Source organism: Lathyrus oleraceus, chromosome 4 (assembly GCF_024323335.1).
Source record: "Lathyrus oleraceus cultivar Zhongwan6 chromosome 4, CAAS_Psat_ZW6_1.0, whole genome shotgun sequence".
Taxonomy (NCBI): domain Eukaryota; kingdom Viridiplantae; phylum Streptophyta; class Magnoliopsida; order Fabales; family Fabaceae; genus Lathyrus; species Lathyrus oleraceus.
Genome location: NC_066582.1, coordinates 156,562,135 through 156,575,230, shown reverse-complemented (window position 1 = coordinate 156,575,230; position 13,096 = coordinate 156,562,135).

The following is a 13,096-nucleotide window of genomic DNA, read 5'->3' as shown; positions in this document are numbered from 1 at the left end:
CCTCTGAAGCTGATGATAGATAACAAGTCTGCAATTAATCTTGCTAAGAACCCAGTTTTGCATGGGAGAAGCAAGCATATTGTGACTAAGTATCACTTACTAAGAAGTCATGTTCAGAATGGAGTGCTAGAAGTTATGCACTGTAGAACCCATAAGCAACTTGCAGATGTGCTGATGAAAGCGATTAAGACAGATCGATTTTTCCACTTGAGGGATGAAATTGGTGTTGTTAGTTTTAATTAGATGAATATGAATTAAATGATGGTGTTAGAATTAATCTATATTCAGTAGTACTGTTAGTTTTGTTAAGCGTAACCTAACTAGTGTAGGTTAGCATTTCCGCCTACGTGGCATTATTGTTTGTATATATAAAGTGTAGTTGTCTATAGTGGTGTGTGCGTAACCATTTACTGTAACCGTTTGAAGAGTAATGTAAGTTTGTTATTTTAATTCTCTCTCTTATCTCTCTTCTTCCATCTTCATCTTCTTCATCTTGTGCATCAACAGTTACCAGAACAAAACTTTAAGTATTTTTCAAAATTGCATCAGGTGTAACCGGTTATCCCAAACTTGTAACTGCTTAAACCTTCAAAAAATTCAAATTTTATTAAAATGCATCAGTTGTAACCGATTACAAATATGCGTTAACTGATTACCACTGAAGTAATATCACTTTTTGGCTGAAAATCTGATTCTAACGGATTTTAAATTGCATCCATGAATTATGGCATTTCTTCATGAGATCATGTTGTTTCAAAGAGGTATTACGAAAGTATAAATGCCTATGATATCAAATTTTCATGTTTCACCTCTTTCATTACAATTCAAACTCAATCTTTCATTTTAAAACAAGTTCCTTGTGTCATAAGTTTTTGAGTGAAACTTTCTGCATTCATTTTTCATTGCATCAATCAAAAGTTTCATCAATTCTGTTATGAACACTTGTGTGACATACTTGTGAATTGTATACTTGAAAGGGAAGATCAATTCAAGTAATTAATATATATCTTACAACTTCAAATTTCTTGTTAGAATTCATATTTGTGTGTATACCTTGTTGTCTAGGATTGTTGGAAGCAAGAGAGTGAAAAAGAGAGGATTGTTTTCTTTTTTTATTTTGTAAAATCATAAGGCAGTGTTCCTTATTGATTTAGTTAGTAACTTATGCATAGATACTAGGATTAGGCTTGTACAATGTTCTAATAAATAGTGAAATCTCTTACATGTGGTAAGGGGACTAGACGTACTCTTGGACTGTGAGAGGAACTAGGATAATCCTCTGGTGTTCTTAACTTTTATTCATTTTACCGACTTCATTAACTCTATCAAACCCAAAAGTAAAATTAAGATTTCACTAAAATCAAAAATCGATCAAAGTACCTAATTCACCCCCTCTTAGGTGAATTCTACACTTACATTTCCAAATTACAACTCTTTCATTCAATATATTATCGCTACTACTTAACTAACTTTGTATTTAAAAGTGTCGTTTCCTGTTCGTGTTTAACAACTTTTTTATTTCTCCACGCTACGAATGAAACGACAACTCTTTCAAAACCACCGCTTCTTGTTCATGTTCAACAATGTGTGTCTGCCATTAAGCGGGGTGGGCTTAATAATTGAGCTCACGCTTTCAAATGTTCCTACGTCACCCCATTTTTTTCATACATTTTCGTGACAAACCTTAACGGGACGTGTATGCCTATTTTCCTCTACTAATTGGAATGAAATAGTTCAAAAATGGATTGATATATTTACTCCCCTAAGCACAAGTATTGTCAAGACACCATTAACGACATCCAAATTCAATTCTAAAAAATTTAAAGAAAGAACCGAACATTAAAAACATAGCAAGTGAATCATCGAGTACAAGTGTGTAGCTAAATTATCCCATATTGGAGTTGTGCTCAAAACAAATTCAAGATACTTATTACCATATTCTTGCGTATCATTCTTTCCACTAAGAAAGGCACTCTTGATCCAACTAGAGATCACATTCATTGTCTCTTTTCTTTCGTAGCACCCATTGTTCATGGGTGATAACTTCAAGTGGAAAATCACATGTAGTCCATATAAGAACCCAAAATTTGCAAATTTTGACGTCTTTTATACAAAAATCAAATTGTGTATTGACAAATCATGAATTAAAAGAAAGTATCTTCTACTGAAATTGAAAATATTTACAGGAGATTCCAAAACATACCATAATTTTGGATTTGGAAGTATAACTTTACAAGTTAGAAATCCTTTAGGTAGAGCAAGCCCTCTTTGTTCTAGATAGAATTTAAGAATAGCAGCTTGCTTTCTTTCTTCTTCCACCTGTATACAAATTGAAAAAACAACTAATGAAAGAAGTTACTAATTTGGAAACCTAATCACATGTTCTCCCACGCCGATTACAAACTCAATAACAAAATATGAACAAATCCAAATCCAAATCACCATTCACAGTATTTAATAAACATCTTAAAGTAGTCTTTTATTTCATGCCAGCAATGAGAATGGAATGGGTTTGGGATGGAAATGGGAATGAACATACAAGTTTATTTTGAATCAAATAAATATCCATGCATGCATGTATTTAACAAAGAAACTTCATAGCTCATATAGTTAAAAGGCACCCTTTTTCCTTGAGCTAGGATTTAATTCATTAATTTCCTTAAAAAAATTATATATGATAATTCAAACAATTTATTCATTTAAAAAAATATAAAATCATTATTTAAATTTTTGTTTAATTTTTAAAACTTTTTTAATAAAGATAATAATTTATATTATTTTTTAAATAAAAAATTATAAATAAAATGGAAATTCAATTATGCCACATAACTATTTTTATAAATGAGGTGGCAATTCAATTATGTCACATAACATCTGCCGCATCATTATTATAGTTGACATGTCATAAAAATTTAAACTCAAGTAAACTGAGACACAAAAATTCTAAAAAATTGAAATGGAAGGACAAATAAACAGAATTTTAAAATAAAAAAATCAAAACTATAAAAAAGTTAAAAATAAGCCATTATATTAATGACACGTTAAGTGATTGTATACATTTATCTATATTGAAATGAATTTACAATTTAGAATACCATCCTTCTTCATTAATCTTTTATTTTACTTTTTTTTTTCTTTAAACCCTTCTACATTATATGACAACTCTTTAACCACAATAAAATTTAGTTTATAGCTATGAAGTACTAAAAAAAAAATGCACGAATATCAAAAACATCGTCACTAATATATTAATTACGATAATGATTTTAAAAGTTATATGTACGGATTTAAACACTAACACATATTAGACACCAACCACACAATTACTTTAAAATATCGATAATACTGTTACTTAGGTATTCGACGCGAAAAAAATATTGTAACTGTTCAACCTCTTTACTCATCTCACTAATGACCCTACATGATAAATATTTGGAGAGTTGTGTAAATATTAGACATTTTAAATATCAGACCTTTTAACTGGTCTTAATAAAGTATTTCTCACATATGTGTGTCATGCTTTAAATATCAAACATTTTAACTGATCTTAATAAAGTATTTCTCACATATGTGTCATGCTTGAAAGATTGTGTAAATGACTGAAAGATTGTGTCATGTTTGAAAGATTGTGTAAATGCCTGACCTCTTAATCGGTCTCAATAAAGAATTTCGCCCTTACACAACTCATATTTGCGACCTGTGTATCGAATGTCTATTTTGGACATACTTACAAATAGGAAATCTCGTCAACACGATGCATAACCCAACCCTAGATTAAACTGGACTCTAGACAACTTCTAGAAAGGTTGGATGAGTTCACCTCAACATAATAAGGGTGAGCTACCATATTTTAAGGCTAGCTCAAACCTTAGGGAATTAGTCATTCCGACCAAGCTAACCTGACACCAACATGGACGATAGGACTATCTTTGAGGATGTGCAAGACGGACTACCTCACATGACCTTAAAGTCAACACAATTAAATTGTGGTTAAAACTGGTCTCTTTAAATATTTGACACGATTTAAACCATGGCAAAATAGAATTTTGATTTATTTTATCACATTTAAATTGTGACTAACCTATATAGCCGGACAAAATAATTGTTAGGGAGTTCAAGGGGGGTCGGAAGTGTCAATGAAATAAATATTTAGGATTCAGTATTAGGGATATAAATTATTTGTTTTATATATCAAATATTTCTTTTATTTTTAATCAATGTGAGACTTAACCACTCACACTTAAATTTTAATATGAATAATAGCATTAAAGGACGTTAACTTAAATTTTAATATGAATAATAGCATTAAAGGACGTTAACTAGTCTTAAACATTCAAATAGTTCAAATTTATTTATATGACAAAAGGAAGTGGGAAAACAATCGTACACAAATCACTCATAGTTCCACTTAGACTTTATTTGCCCTCTTTCATAAAACTGCATTAGTCTACTTTTACATAGTGTACTTTTATCAACACGAATATACTATATTATATAAATCTTTTGTTCCAAAAGCCAAAATAAATTAGTGTGTTCTCCTGAAAACTAAACTACAAATGGTGTCTAGACCAACAAAAGAAAAGAAACTGCAAATGGTATTGGGTTCATATCATGAAAATGGGATCAAGAAGTGACATGAGTAATCATAATAAGAAGACGGTTCAATACATCTGTCCTCAACCTCCACTCATGGTAAAGTGATATATCTTTCTCTTTTGCTTTTTACCTTTGATGATTTTTTATACACACTGTTTTGTTTAAAGTAAATCTATAACTTAATATATATATTGCTCATCTCATGGCATTTCCACGTTATCGAAAACAAAAACCTACCCCCTTTACTGTTACCTCGTTTCTTTTTTCTTTTCTGGGTCTTTTTCCTTAACATTTATGGTCACTTTAAAAGTTAGCATGCATTAATTTCCATTTTAACTAGTTGAGTTCACTAGTACTAATAAAAATACCTTTAACTTCGATTGAAAAATGTATTTTATCTCAGCTTCACATATTATATGATCAAAGATTTCACAAAAGCTTATCATTTTTTGTATTGATTGTAGATTTTATTAAAGGAGAAATTATATTGATCATGAGTTTGATCCACAATAGAAATTATATTGATCATGAGTTTGATCCACAATAGAAATTATATTGAAGATAGGTTATGCCAACTAACAGGGGTCTATGACCTAGTTTACACAGACACAAATCAGGTCAAGCTTTTTTTAAATAGAAAATATCTAAAAAAAATTATAAATTTATTTAGCTACAAAAGATTAGGCCACGGGTCATAAAAAAATCTTTTAAGCCCATAAGACTCACCTATTTAAATAAAAACAGACAATTTTATTATTATTATTATTATTATTATTATTATTATTATTATTATTATTATTATTATTATTATACTTTATTTTGTATTTTGAATTTTAAAAAAATTAATTTAATTATTTTGAAAAACTTATGAAAATAAGTTTTAAAAAAACTAATAAATAATGTCATAAGTTGTTTTCATAAGTTTTCTCAAATAAATACTATCACAAAATTTATTCTAATAGGTATAATTGAATGAGGCAATGAAAACAAATATTTAATATTATTAATCTTTTAATTCTTTAGACTATTTAACATTAGTTGAATTTATTATTTATAAATGTTCAAATGAAGTAAGCTTTTAAATACTGTTATATCAATCCGGCCTTTGAAAATGTCATAAAAGTAAGTTTCTAAACTTGATGTGGCCACAAATATGCGGCTTTATCCCGTTAAGTATAAAAGATTATGGATCCCTTAGAGAGACCAATTGACAACTACCATTTTCTATTATCACTATGTCCAATTTTTATAAGGTATAATGGTTCTCACATTCCGGACTCAACATATTTAAACTACTATATTAAAAACGTTAAACATATTATGTGCAATTTTATTGCACATGTTCATAATAATAATAATAATAATAATAATAATAATAATAATAATAATAATAATAATAATATGCACATACAGTAGAATTTTGTAACAAAGTTAAGCGAAAGAAAAGTAATCTGAAAATAAATAAATTTGAATAAAACAATGAACTTCTTCGAACGAAGACTTTATTTCTGGTACAAATTGCTGGAGGTAAATATTGATAAAATAAAATTAGCAAAATTCAAAATAAAGCAGTATCTAAAGTATTTGTAGAAAATAAATTTTCGAACACTTAAAATCTAAAGTTACAATTTTCCTCAATGTGAGAAGATAGTTGATTTTACAATTTTAAATGCAATAGCTCTTACAATAAGCTTGGATAATTTTCTAAGTCCTATATATAGGCTAAAAATCATGTTGGAAACTAATAAAATCGTGCCAATGTAGTGGAGCAAAAATAGATAGTGGAGAAACTGCTATGTGAAAGTGACAAAAAATTTGAGTTGCACAAGTATGACGAGCTTCATGGTCATGACAAGCGTCATGATCATGACAGGTCGTCCTTCATGAGCCTGTGGGAGATGACGGTCGTCATGACCATTATGAGTGCCATTCATCCTACTCAACCCCGATTTCTTCATTTTGTTGACTTTTTGGTGGCAGGTTGACCTCCCAGGAGGGTGATGACCGTCATGCAGTTGGGGGAGGTCGTCATGACAACTGGAATTTTGGTTTTACTTACTCTTTTCGCCACTTTTTACCATTTTTTCGCACGGAGGCTTCCAACCACTAAGTACCTGAAACATAAACACACTATCGATATAATACTACAAAAATGACATAAAACCGACACTAAAATGAATGCAAATCGAGTCAAAAATACAATATGTTTTTGAGTCATCAGATATGATACATGTCAGGCTTAGGCTTTGAATTTTTAAGCAGACCAGACCCATGCTTGGAAAAGTCTAGCTCGGCCTAACCTACTCTTACACACAATCCCCAACAACATCATGTGAGGGAAAAGATTCTTAATTTTAATGATGTCAAACATTTGTAGTTGCCCATAATGTGTACTTTGGGCGGTGTCATTGTTGAGAGTAGTTTTGAGTGTCGGGTTTTTGTTATCGTCTCCACAGGGATTGTGAGATATCGCCGCCGTTCAACAATTGTTTTAATTCTTAACTCGTAGTAACAAGGGGGGTTTTGGTTTTAGTCACGGTAGCTTGCATAAAAGTGTAAGAAAATGCGGTAAAAGTTTTGGTTTTTCTATTTGAGAAATATTGTCAAAGTTAGGGTTCGACGATCACTTTGCATGTATATGTTCGATCAACAAACTCATAAACTCCTTTAGATGATAAATTATTTCACAAAGTCCTCCCAATGTGTTTATCTCTAACACACATTATGGGTTTTCCCATTTTGATCCATTGTTTATCTCTAACACAATCTATCAAAATGACAACTTTTTGGTTCAACTTTATGGTGAACAAAATCATTCATTACTATCTCTAGCTAACAAACAAGATTGGATGAAAACCTAGGTAAAGAGTTGGTAAACATCTCTCGATCATAAACCAACACAAAGAGTTATCAATAAAACAAAGTTTTCACCATATATTCATCATTAAAGAGTTTACAAATGAAGATCATCCCATTTACACACAAAGCTAATGACCCTCTACATCTAACCTTGACAAAATGAAGGACTTAGCTACTCATTTTCATGGTAGCTTGGTCAATAAGTTTCGGAAGAAGGTTGATCAACATCCGAGTCGAAGAATCGAGATTGGATGGGAATCCACCTTCTTTTTGTAAAATATTGCTAAGAGAAGATCAAAGATGAAAAATGGGTTTCTAGGTTACAAAATATCTCTAGAACAATGCTGGAAAATATCTAAAAAATGCTAAGTGTCCAAAAAGTACATCTCCAAAAAGTAGCCCTTGCTACTTATAGTACTGTTGTCTGAGCTGTCATGCTCGCTAGGTGAGCAGAATGGTTCGCCTAGTGAGCCCCAAAATAGGCCACCAGAAGTGTCTGCGCACAGAAAATATCTAAGTCCAGAATTCACATGTTCGCTAGGCGAAGCCCACGCTTCCACCTTCGCTCCAGCGAGTTTAGGTGGTTTTGCTACTGGAATTGCTCGTCGGGAGCTCGCTAGTGGCTCGCTAGCGAGTAAGTGCTGGTTGTGCTTTTGACCAAGTCTGGGCGTGTTCTCTACCACCTTCACTGGCTGCTCGCCTAGCGAGTTTGCTGACTTTTGCTACTGTAAAATTCTGGGGATGTTCGCTGGAAGCTCGCTGGGTGCTCGCCTAGCGAGCATGCTGATGAATGCTTCCTTTTCTTGGTCCCTTTGCCAACTTTCTTGTGCCTTCATTTTCTATTATTTCATGCCTAATTCCTGCACAATAACGCACAAATTAAAGGTACCAAGATCGTTTAACATTGTATTGCAAATCATCAAAGGCAAAGGCGGTTTCGAACACTTTAACAACAAAAAGGAGTGAAAGATGCCCACATTTGATAGCTCAAATAAGCACTTTTGGGCATCTAACAACTCTCCCCAACTAGATTCTTGCTTGTCCTCAAGCAAAGTATGCCTCTTGAAGGACAAGAGGATTTGCTTTTAAGAAAAAGGTTTCTCCGAAATTGGATAAAACGGCTCAAACACAAGCGACTCAACCAGATACAAATTCCCAATGGTTATAATAACATAATGCACAAGAACTAAAACTTTATAGCAATGTAAAACATGTAACAATCCACAACAATATTATCTTGAATGAATCACCCTATCTCTCCTCTTCGAATAAGGATTGAAGAAATTTCGCGTTTGCAACCGCGGGAATAATCTCACTCTCCAACAAACAATGAAGAAATCAATTCAATTCATACAATGTCTAACAATTATAAATGAAAATGCGGAAGTGCGAAGATCACTAAGGACTTTTCCGGTTGTAGCTTGGTTAGGTTTACAAACAAGGGTCATTTCTAAGGCCATTGAAAACGAAATTGTCGATGCAAAAGAGACATTCACTGTACACTATTCACACATCTCAACTTCGTTCCCTTTGTTTCTCATTTGAAACCTTCACAACTCTTATTTCACAACTCAATTTTTGTTTTTCACTATTTTTCTTCCAAGCAAGCATTCATTTTCATTTTCTCTATTTTTTCTTTTCTTTTCACATCGTATTCACAAAACAGATGTTTCTCTTTTCTAATTTTTTTATTTTTTTCAATGCTTGCTCGGTTTTTCAAGAGTTGTGGCACTTACCGATTCTCTTTTTCGTTCTCCCCAACTTATTTCTTACTCACCCTAAGTGAATGCTCTTGACTTTTTACGGCAAAAGAACAATTATCAAAATTTTCCGGGTTTCAAGAAAAAAGATTTTTGACATCTCGCTTTATTTCAAGCTGAGATTCAACTGTTTAAGCTCAAAGGGATTAACGAATACTCTCTCTGCTCACGGGTAAGTTGTATTTGGAACTGGTTGTGCTCATAAGAAAACAAGCGCCTTGATCATTTCTAATTGCTTCCACAAATTCACAATAATAAAAGGCAAAGCATGAATAAAATGAATCAACAAAGTTTATTAGAATCCAGCATTTAAGTGTACAATGGAGGTTTCCTCACAATTTGTGGTTTTAAGTCCTAGATGAAACATTCGTTCAATTATGTTGCAAAAAGAACAATATTCAATTACAAAAAGAGTAAAGTTCTTAATGCATTCTAAAATTCTAACCGGAGGTAACCATGTACCTTAGCATTATTCACTTGTTTATTTTTATCATTGTCATCCAAGCTCGGATGCACCTTCATTTGATACTTCTTTGAGGAGCAACCAATCTAGAAGGTTTGACACTCATCAACCAAAAATTTATTAAAACAAAAGAAATTTAAACCAAACACACAAATTAAAAACATAAACAATAACTATTACTTAAAAATTTTAAAAATGTGCGTGGGGGACAAAACACCCCAAAAGTACATAACCAATACCAAAATACAACAAATCTAAAAATACAATAAAATAAAACAAACTTAGCCCTCAAAGAACTCAAAACCCTAATCACTACCGGCTTCAGAACCGGTAGCATCATCACTATCATCACCATCATCATCACCAGCACCACCAGAAGCACCAGCACCCGCCCCCTCTCCGAACACAGGCCTGTCCACAGGCCAGCCAGTGTGCTGCAGAAACTGCTCACGTGTCATCATCGCATGCTCACCGGAGGGGTCACGCACCTGCAACTGCAACAACTGCATAGAATCGTGAATATCTACCATGGTGCGCTGAGTTGCCGCCATCCAATCCCAATTATAGTTGCAGACAGCCTGCTGGAAAGGATCGGATCCCTGAGCAAAAGTATCAGGACCATCAGAAGCCCCGGTAACATCAGCAGCTAAACTACTCCTTAAGTTCTTCGGTTTGCAGTACTTGGCCATGTATCTGTCATCAATAGCTGGCGGGATCCTCACTTGACTCCGGGAGGGTAGCTTTACCCTCGCATGTTGGCACAAAGCCATGATGAGACACGGGAAAGCAAGGGGACAGTTAACTCGTGCCCCCGACTTTAGCCCGCTCTCAATCACGGACTTCAACTCTAAAGCAATTATCCTCGCCACATCAATCTGGATATTCGTGAGAATGCAGTGAACCAAGTGTGCCACTGGGATCGACACGGTTGAGGTGTGGGACTTGGGTTTTATATTTGTCAGAACCAACATAAGGATCAGCTGAGCCATGGGAATCATGACTTCCCTATGGTATCTCATCGGAACCCCAAATGGGTTCAACTCAACTGATTTCCCTTCAAATAGCAGGGCAGCAGAAATTGAATCGGTATCTCTGTGTAGCCTCAAATCCCGATGGTAAGTGTCCCTCTCATTCGCTCCCAGATGGAGCGGTTCACCCAGCACCCGGTTGATTGTATCCCGATCGAAAGCAACCGTACGGTCGGACACTCTAGTCGTCCATGTGAATGGCTCGTCGTCGTTCGGTAGTGTGTTCGCGTAGAACTCACGCACTGTATCGATGTCATAGTACTCAAGGGGAGATATCAACCGGTCCCACTTCTTGCTATGAATCAACCCGGCAAATGTTCGGTAGGTGCCTTCGGGGTTGATTATAAATCTCTTTTCTGGCAAAAAAATTCTCTTTTCTAAAGCCACATATCGAGCGTCCTGCTTTGCCCCGACAAATTTGTCGGTGTCGAACTGTATGGGCACGGTACGGGAAGTGCTCCCGACCTTTCTTTTCTTCGAAATGATGGACTTGGATGCCATCTGCAAAGACATAGAGAAGAAACAACACAAACACAAAACAGATTAGAAAGCAAAACAGAAAATCCAACTACTGTCATGGTCGCTGCTGCTTCGCCTAGCGAGGACCTAGCGAAGCTTCGCTACAGGTTTGCCTAGCGAAGTGGCAGCGAATGCTCGCCACAGTTTCGCCTAGCGAGATGCTAGCGAATCTTATGGGTTTTGGGTTCTGCAATGTTTAACAACTAAATTCCAGAAAAACCTAAGTCTAATGGTATCCAATTCAGAAACAAAATGATTTATCATGCAAAGAATCATTCTAAGATACATGCAATTCTAAACCCACATGCAAAACCTAATGATACCCACTCTCCCAACTTCACCTTAAATGTCTCATATTCAGAAATTTCAAGCAAATTGGAAACATAAAGTAATGAAGAAAGGGAAAATCTGATTTGAGAGAGTGATTGAGTTTGAAATGCACGGTTAGGTTTGCAATGCAATGTTAGGGTTTGAGTGAGAATGAATGTGAGAGTGATAGTGTGAGTGTGTGAGAATAAGCTTGATACTTTTATCAGACTAAAAAAACGAAATAACAAGTGTTTGGGCCCAAATGAGTGGCCCTGTGAAACAAAAATAAAGTGCTGCCATGCACCGCTCGCTACTGCTTCGCTTAGCGAGCAGCTAGCGAATCAGCTCGCTACTACCTTCGCCTAGCGAGCAGCTAGCGAGCATGACAGCATTTTGATTTTTCAAAACAACATTCCAAGCACACATCAACAAGGTTTATCAATTGGAACCCCAATACCACACAAAAGAAAGCTTTTAAATACTTACAATGTTGGGGTGCCTCCCAACAAGCGCTTGTTTAACGTCGGATAAGCTCGACGGTTCGATGCTCACTGAGGAGCATCCAAGGAAATTGCGCAGCTTCCGCGATCCACTTTGTTAAGCAACTTCCGCAAGGGCTTTGTTGTCTTCAAGAGGTTCTTGATGAACCTTCGATAAAATCTGATACCACCCTTTTTCGGAACTATTTGCACAACGCTCACCCATTCACCATCGGAGATAGAACAATTAATCCCGGCCTCTACTAGTTTGACAACATCCTTCTTTTTCAGTACTCGCATCAATTGATTCTCCTCTTTTGTGGACAAGGTGTTGCTAATGATTACCGGTTTAGTACAGTTATCACCAAGGAACACATACTTCAAATGAGGCTCTAGTTTTGGCTCCTCCACTTTCTTTGTCATATCCAAACCTTCGCTTGTGTCTTCATGATAAACAAGTTCTCCACAAGCTTCTAATTCATGCAACAATGCTTCCATCTCTTTTCCTTTATTTTTGGTCGAAACTTTGTATACTCCGATAAGAGATCTTTCGGAAAGATTAGAAACATGAACCTGGTTTGCGACCTCCACTAGCTTCTCCTTGGTGGCATCGATTCGAAAAGAATCATGCTTCTCATTAGGATGCTTTTTGGCTTCAAAAAGATGGAAGGCTACCTCTTCATTTTGGACCCTTACTTTCATCAAACCGTTGTCAACGTCAATCATCATGCGTGCGGTTTTCATGAATGGTCGGCCAAGAATAAGTGGAGCATCATCGTCCTCTTCCATATCAATAACAATGAAATCAACCGGGAAGAAGAATTTGTCAACTTTCACTAACATGTCTTGAGCCACTCCATATGGTGCAGTGGTAGACTTATCAGCTAGTTGTAAAGTCATCTTAGTAGATTTGATCTCAACATTTCCCAATCTTTTAACAATCGATAGGGGAATTAAATTGATGCTAGATCCCAAGTAAATCAAGCCATTACCCGTGTAGGTGTCTCCGATGGTTACCGGTAAAGCGACTCGTCCCGGATCGGATTCCTTCTTTGGGAGAGTTTTTTGAATGATGGCACTACA